The sequence below is a fragment of the Phyllobates terribilis genome, unplaced genomic scaffold, assembly GCF_046119375.1.
Source record: "Phyllobates terribilis strain yellow unplaced genomic scaffold, ASM4611937v1 Scaffold_7__3_contigs__length_470593459, whole genome shotgun sequence".
NCBI classification, from domain to species: domain Eukaryota; kingdom Metazoa; phylum Chordata; class Amphibia; order Anura; family Dendrobatidae; genus Phyllobates; species Phyllobates terribilis.
Window position 1 is genome coordinate 39,270,587 of NW_027362767.1, and position 9,637 is coordinate 39,280,223.

Genomic DNA, 9,637 nt, shown 5'->3' on the forward strand with positions numbered 1-9,637 from the left:
CACTATTGGTCGCTGAAGAATTTTGGAAGCAGGTCTCGTCTCCTTATTGGATGAACATGTTGTCGGTCAAAAAAAAAAAAAAAAGAGAAAAGCCGGCGCTTCCGTTTGGCTCGCGTTAGGTTGAGGCGCAGCTGCTGTGGCTTTGGGGTTTGCGAGCTATCCGCCCCTTGATATCGGCTGCTTCTTCTTTTATTGTAAGGAGGTTTTTTTTTTCTTGTGAAATTCAGTTTGAATGAAAAAGAAAAGTCACAGAGGAGAAAAAAAGAAAAGCTGGAGGGAAAGAAGACGGCGGCTGCGAGAGAGGCTGGAGAGGCAGGGAAAGAATCAGAAGTGGAGGGACTACTTTATTGGTTGATGGTAGGCGGAAGGATACTGAGTAGACTTCATATAATAAGTAGTTGGAGGAGATGATGGGAGTAATGGTTGTAAAAAAAAATAATTTTTATTTATTGCCCATAAATTAGTAGTTAATATGGGAGCGCTGGGGACGAAACCGGGAAAACGGCGACGTGGACGGGAAATTGAGCTTATGAGGATTTTGGAATGTGATTGATGGATCCAGTTCCAAAGAGGTTCTGCAGCTTCTGTTCCCAGGGTCTTTTAACGATGCAGCGACATATATGATCCCATAACACCCCACACACAGTATGATGATCCCATAACACTCCACACACAGTATGATGATCCCATAACACTCTCCACACACAGTATGATGATCCCATAACACTCTCCACACACAGTATGATGATCCCACAACACTCTCCACACACAGTATGATGATCCCATAACACTCTCCACACACAGTATGATGATCCCACAACACCCCCCCACACAGTATGATGATCCCATAACACTCTCCACACACAGTATGATGATCCCATAACATCCCTCACACAGTATGATGATCCCATAACACCCTCCACACACAGTATGATGATCCCACAACTCTCCACACAGTATGATGATCCCACAACACTCTCCACACACAGTATGATGATCCCACAACTCTCCACACACAGTATGATGATCCCATAACATCCCCCACACAGTATGATGATCCTATAACATCCTCCACACAGTATGATGATCCCACAACACCCCCCACACACAGTATGATGATCCCACAACACTCTCCCCACACAGTATGATGATCCCATAACATCCTCCACACAGTATGATGATCCCATAACACCCCCCACACAGTATGATGATCCCATTACATCCTCCACACAGTATGATGATCCCATAACATCCTCCACACAGTATGATGATCCCACAACACTCCACACACAGTATGATGATCCCATAACATCCCCCACACAGTATGATGATCCCATAACATCCTCCACACAGTATGATGATCCCACAACACCCCCCCACACAGTATGATGATCCCACAACACTCTCCACACACAGTATGATGATCCCATAACATCCTCCACACAGTATGATGATCCCATAACATCCTCCACACAGTATGATGATCCCATAACATCCTCCACACAGTATGATGATCCCATAACATCCTCCACACAGTATGATGATCCCACAACACCCCCCCCACACAGTATGATGATCCCACAACACTCTCCACACACAGTATGATGATCCCATAACACTCTCCACACACAGTATGATGATCCCATAACATCCCCCACACAGTATGATGATCCCATAACATCCTCCACACAGTATGATGATCCCACAACACCCCCCACACAGTATGATGATCCCACAACACTCTCCACACACAGTATGATGATCCCATAACATCCTCCACACAGTATGATGATCCCATAACATCCTCCACACAGTATGATGATCCCATAACATCCTCCACACAGTATGATGATCCCATAACATCCTCCACACAGTATGATGATCCCACAACACCCCCCACACACAGTATGATGATCCCATAACACCCCCACACAGTATGATGATCCCATAACACTCTACACACACAGTATGATGATCCCATAACATCCCCCACACAGTATGATGATCCCATAACACCCCCCACACAGTATGATGATCCCATAACATCCTCCACACAGTATGATGATCCCATAATATCCTCCACACAGTATGATGATCCCATAACACCCCCCACACAGTATGATGATCCCACAACACCCCCCACACAGTATGATGATCCCATAACATCCTCCACACACAGTATGATGATCCCATAACACCCCCCACACACAGAATGATGATCTCATAACACCCCCCACACAAGTATGATGATCCCATAACATCTCTCACACAGTATGATCCCATAACATCCCCCACACACAGTATGATGATCCCACAACACCCCCCACACAGTATGATGATCCCATAACACTCTCCACACACAGTATGATGATCCCACAACACCCCCCACGCAGTATGATGATCCCATAACACTCTCCAGACACAGTATGATGATCCCATAACACTCTCCAGACACAGTGTGATGATCCCATAACACTCTCCACACACAGTATGATGATCCCATAACACCCTCCACACACAGTATGATGATCCCATAACACTCTCCACACACAGCATGATCATCCCACAACACCCCCCACGCAGTATGATGATCCCATAACACTCTCCAGACACAGTATGATGATCCCATAACACTCTCCAGACACAGTATGATGATCCCATAACACTCTCCACACACAGTATGATGATCCCATAACACTCTCCACACACAGTATGATGATCCCATAACACCCTCCACACACAGTATGATGATCCCATAACACTCTCCACACACAGCATGATCATCCCACAACACCCCCCACGCAGTATGATGATCCCATAACACTCTCCAGACACAGTATGATGATCCCATAACACTCTCCAGACACAGTATGATGATCCCATAACACCCCCCACACACAGAATGATGATCTCATAACACCCCCCACACAAGTATGATGATCCCATAACATCTCTCACACAGTATGATCCCATAACATCCCCCACACACAGTATGATGATCCCACAACACCCCCCACACAGTATGATGATCCCATAACACTCTCCACACACAGTATGATGATCCCATAACACCCTCCACACACAGTATGATGATCCCATAACACTCTCCACACACAGCATGATCATCCCACAACACCCCCCACGCAGTATGATGATCCCATAACACTCTCCAGACACAGTATGATGATCCCATAACACTCTCCAGACACAGTATGATGATCCCATAACACTCTCCAGACACAGTATGATGATCCCATAACACTCTCCACACACAGTATGATGATCCCATAACACCCTCCACACACAGTATGATGATCCCATAACACTCTCCACACACAGCATGATCATCCCATAACACCCCCCACACAGTATGATCATTCCATAACACTCTCCACACACAGTATGATGATCCCATAACACTCTCCACACACAGTATGATGATCCCATAACACCCTCCACACACAGTATGATGATCCCATAACACTCTCCACACACAGCATGATCATCCCACAACACCCCCCACGCAGTATGATGATCCCATAACACTCTCCAGACACAGTATGATGATCCCATAACACTCTCCAGACACAGTATGATGATCCCATAACACTCTCCAGACACAGTATGATGATCCCATAACACTCTCCACACACAGTATGATGATCCCATAACACCCTCCACACACAGTATGATGATCCCATAACACTCTCCACACACAGCATGATCATCCCATAACACCCCCCACACAGTATGATCATTCCATAACACTCTCCACACACAGTATGATGATCCCCTAACATCCTCCACACACAGTATGATGATCCCATAACACTCTCCTCACACAGTATGATGATCCCATAACAGTATGATTATCCCATAACACCCTCCACACACAGTATGATGATCCCATAACACGCTCCACACACAGATTGATGATCCCATAACACCCTCCACACACAGTATGATGATCAAACAACACCCTCCACACACAGTATGATGATCCCATAACACCCTCCACACACAGTATGATGATCCCAAAAACTCTCCACACACAGTATGATGATCCCATAACATCCTCCACACAGTATGATGATCCCATAAGATCCTCCACACGGTATGATGATCCCATAACACCCCACACACAGTATGATGATCCCACAACACCCCCCCACACAGTATGATGATCCCATAACACTCTCCACACAAAGTATGATGATCCCACAACACCCCCCACACACAGTATGATGATCCCATAACATCCTCCACACACAGTATGATGATCCCATAACACCCCCCACACACAGAATGATGATCTCATAACACCATCCACACAAGTATGATGATCCCATAACATCCCTCACACAGTATGATCCCATAACATCCCCCACACCCAGTATGATGATCCCACAACACCCCCCACACAGTATGATGATCCCATAACACTCTCCACACACAGTATGATGATCCCACAACACCCCCCACGCAGTATTATGATCCCATAACACTCTCCAGACACAGTATGATGATCCCATAACACTCTCCACACACAGTATGATGATCCCATAATACTCTCCACACACAGTATGATCATCCCATAACACGCTCCACACACAGTATGATGATCCCCTAGCATCCAGGGGAGGAGTCCTGAGGAGATAATTTGCATATTCCCACTGCATTTTGGGGTAAGTGAAGAGTCTCCGCGAGCTCAAAGAACACTGGATTTTGGCTGTTGGAGCTGAAAAGAGGACATCGGTAAACCAGGGGAGGAGTCCTGAGGAGATAATTTGCATATTCCCACTGCATTTTGGGGTAAGTGAAGAGTCTCCGCGAGCTCAAAGAACACTGGATTTTGGCTGTTGGAGCTGAAAAGAGGACATCGGTAAACCAGGGGAGGAGTCCTGAGGAGATAATTTGCATATTCCCACTGCATTTTGGGGTAAGTGAAGAGTCTCCGCGAGCTCAAAGAACACTGGATTTTGGCTGTTGGAGCTGAAAAGAGGACATCGGTAAACCAGGGGAGGAGTCCTGAGGAGATAATTTGCATATTCCCACTGCATTTTGGGGTAAGTGAAGAGTCTCCGCGAGCTCAAAGAACACTGGATTTTGGCTGTTGGAGCTGAAAAGAGGACATCGGTAAACCAGGGGAGGAGTCCTGAGGAGATAATTTGCATATTCCCACTGCATTTTGGGGTAAGTGAAGAGTCTCCGCGAGCTCAAAGAACACTGGATTTTGGCTGTTGGAGCTGAAAAGAGGACATCGGTAAACCGCGCGCCGGACCGGTGCGCGCATTTTGAAGCTTTTTTTTTAAGCTTTTTTCACTGTTTTCAGAACATTAACAATAAGAACATGGAAGAGTCCAGGAGCCATTTGGTGAGCTGCATATCCTGCTACATGTTCACAGACTTGCCAGTGGAAAAGCCAAACTTCACATGCCAGAAATGCAAGCTTGTGTCCCTGTTGGAGGAAAAGTTGCGAAATCTAGAAGAGAGGTTAACTACCTTGAAAATCATTAAGGAAGGTGAAGAGTTCTTAGACAGAGCAGAATTATCTCTTCATGATTCAGAAAGAGAAGAAATTCGAACTGCACCTGACGAAACAGAGGAATGGAAGCCTGTGACCCACAGAAGCAGGAGGATCGAGAGGCAGTCAGCACCCATACTGCTCAGGAACCAGTACCAGGCTCTCACACAGGAGAACCATGAAGAAATACAGCAAGATAAGACTTTGCCAGCAATGAATAACCTTGTAAGCCCTCAGAATCCTCCTGGATGGAGAAAGAAGAATGTTGTGAAGAAAAAACGGAGAGTGGTGGTCATGGGGGATTCCCTGTTAAGAGGAACAGAGGCCGCTATCTGCAGACCAGACATAACCTCAAGAGAAATGTGCTGTCTTCCAGGAGCAAAAATTAAAGATGTGTCTGACAGGATATCAAGACTCTTCAGACCTACAGATCACTACCCATTCCTGCTAATACATGTGGGGACAAATGACACCGCAAGAAAGGACCTGGAAACCATCTGCAGTGACTTTGAAGACTTAGGCAAGAAAGTGAAAGAATTGGGAGCGCAGGTGGTCTTCTCATCCATCCTCCCAGTGGATGGCCATGGAACAATGAGGTGGAATAAGATTCTACAGGTGAACAACTGGCTACGTCGATGGTGCCGTCAACAAGGATTTGGATTTCTGGATCACGGAATGAATTACCTATACGATGGACTACTTGCTAGAGATGGGGTGCACCTTACGAAGACTGGAAAACATGTATTTGGAAGTCGCCTTGCTACACTCATCAGAAGAGCTTTAAACTAGAACAATGTGGGAAGGGAAGCAAAAGGCCAGAAAAAGCCATACAGCTGACAAATACTATTGAGATCTCTGCTACTGGAAGTGGAAAAGAAGAACAAAGACAAAAAAATCTAAATAATAAAAATATGGGAGGAAGAGAAACCAATCACAAACTAAAATGTTTTTATACAAATGCACAAAGCATGGGCAACAAACAAGGAGAATTGGAACTACTAATGCAGGAAAAGGAATATGATGTCATTGGAATCACTGAAACTTGGTGGGACGATACACATGATTGGAATAAAAGGCTAAAAGGATACAACTTATTTGCAAGAAACAGACTTGATAAACGAGGAGGAGGTGTTGTATTGTATGTTAGAAAAGCGTATATCTGCACAGAGATTGAAGCTTCAGAGACTGGGAGTTCTGTGGAAACTGTTTGGGTAAGAATACAAGGAGAGAACAACGGAAAGGACACCATTGTAGGCATTTACTACAGGCCACCTGGGCAAGCTGAAGATATGGATGAACTCTTTATGTATCAAATGACCAAGTTCTCCAAAAAATATGACGTAGTGGTCATGGGAGATTTCAACTATCCAGACATTTGTTGGGAATCTCTCTCAAGTAAAACTAACATGTCAAGCAAATTCTTATCCTCTCTTGCTGACAACTTTATCTTCCAAAAGGTAGGGGAGAAAACAAGGGGATCTGCTACTTTGGATCTAATTCTTATAAACAGGGAGGAAATGGTTGAGGAGGTAAAGGTGGCTGGGACCCTAGGAGGCAGCGATCATGCTATTATAGAATTTTGGATAACTAGAGGAGGAAGACATGTGAAGACTCAAACTTCAAGGTTAGATTTTAGAAAGGCAGATTTTAAGAGACTCAGAAAGAGAATAGGAGGGATCCAATGGCTGGATGTCCTTAAGGACAAAAATGTCCAGGAAGGATGGGAAATTTTTAAAAATGAGATTCTCAAAGCACAATCGTTAACAATCCCGAAAAGTAGGAAGAATGGGAAGCATTTAAGGAAACCAGGATGGATGAACACAGAACTTAAACACATGCTAAAAAGAAAGAAAGAAATGTTTATTAAATGGAAAGAGGGAGGCATATCTAAAGAAGATTATAATGCAGTCTGCAGATCCTGTAGGGCACGTATCAGGTTAGCTAAAGCTGACAATGAATTAAGGCTTGCAAGAGATGTCAAAAGCAATAAAAAAGGATTTTGGGGGTATGTCAAAAGTAAAAGAAAAGTCAAAGATGCTATAGGATTTTTACAGGATGAAAATGGAGAAATGGTAAGAGAGGATGTTGAGAAGGCCGAACTTTTTAATTCCTATTTTGCATCTGTTTTCTCTCAGAAAGAAAATGTAACATCAACTGATCTTCACTGTCCTTTTAAAGGAATAGAGGAATCCAAGTTATCAGTAAACAGAAAGATTGTGAGGGAATATTTAGCTAACATAAATGAGTTCAAGTCTCCAGGTCCAGATGAATTACACCCCAGAGTACTGAAGGAGATTGTAGAAGAAATTTTAGAACCACTCTCCATAATCTTTGAAAATTCTTGGAGAACAGGAGAAGTCCCAGAAGACTGGAGAAGAGCAAATGTTGTTCCTATCTTCAAAAAGGGGAAGAAGGTGGACCCAGGGAACTATAGGCCGGTGAGTCTGACTTCTATACCAGGAAAGATCTTTGAACAAATTATTAAACAACATGTATGTAAGTACATGGATAAGAATGAAGTGATTAACCAGAGTCAGCATGGGTTTGTAACTAACAAGTCATGTCAGACTAACTTAATTTCCTTCTATGACAGAATCACTGACTGGGTGGATCAGGGAAATGCTGTAGATATAGTATATCTTGACTTCAGCAAAGCATTTGACAAAGTATCTCACATCATCCTTATTGAAAAAATGACCAAGTATGCAATGGACCAGGCAACTGTTAGGTGGATTCATAACTGGCTTAGTGATCGGACTCAAAGGGTGGTTGTAAATGGCTTCACATCCAGCTGGATGAATGTCTCAAGTGGGGTACCACAGGGCTCCGTCCTGGGACCTGTATTGTTCAACATCTTTATCAATGATTTAGATGAAGGAATTGAGGGTAAACTGATTAAATTTGCTGATGACGCAAAGCTAGGAGGGATAGCTAATACTAGAGAAGAGAGAGAGAGGATTCAAAAAGACCTAAATAAACTGGAGCAGTGGGCAGCAACCAACAGAATGGTTTTTAACAGGGAAAAATGCAAAGTACTACATCTGGGCAATAAAAATGAAAAAAGTATATACAGAATGGGAGGAATAGAGCTAAGCAACAGTACATGTGAAAAAGACTTAGGTATACTAATAGATCATAGACTGAACATGAGTCAACAGTGTGATGCAGCAGCAAAAAAGGCAAATACAATTCTGGGATGTATTAACAGAAGCATACAGTCTAGATCACGTGAAGTCATTATCGGTCTTTACTCCTCTTTGGTCAGACCTCATCTGGAATACTGTGTACAGTTTTGGGCACCACATTTTAAAAAAGACATAGACAAACTGGAGCAAGTTCAGAGAAGAGCGACCAGAATGGTGACTGGTCTGCAAACCATGTCCTATGAGGAACGGTTGCAGGATTTGGGAATGTTTAGCTTGCAAAAAAGAAGACTGAGAGGAGACTTAATAGCTGTCTACAAATATGTCAAGGGCTGTCACATTGTAGAAGGATCATCTTTATTCTCATTTGCACAAGGAAAGACTAGAAGCAATGGGATGATACTAAATGGGAGGAGACACAGATTAGATATTAGAAAAAACTTTTTGACAGTTAGGGTGATTAATGAGTGGAACAGGCTGCCACGAGAGGTGGTGAGTTCCCCTTCAATGGACGTCTTCAAACAGAGGCTGGACAGACATCTGTCTGAGATGATCTAGTGAATCCTGCTTTGAGCAGGGGGTTGGACCAGATGACCCAGGAGGTCCCTTCCAACTCTACCATTCTATGATTCTATGATTCTATGATCCTCCACACACAGTATGATGATCCCATAACACTCTCCTCACACAGTATGATGATCCCGTAACAGTATGATGATCCCATAACACCCTCAACACACAGTATGATTATCCCATAACACCTTCCACACACAGTATGATGATCCCATAACACTCTCCACACACAGTTTGATGATCCCATAACACCCTCCACACACAGTATGATGATCAAACAACACCCTCCACACACAGTATGATGATCCCATAACACCCTCCACACACAGTATGATGATCCCATAACACTCTCCACCCACAGTATGATGATCCCATAACATCCTCCACTCACAGTTTG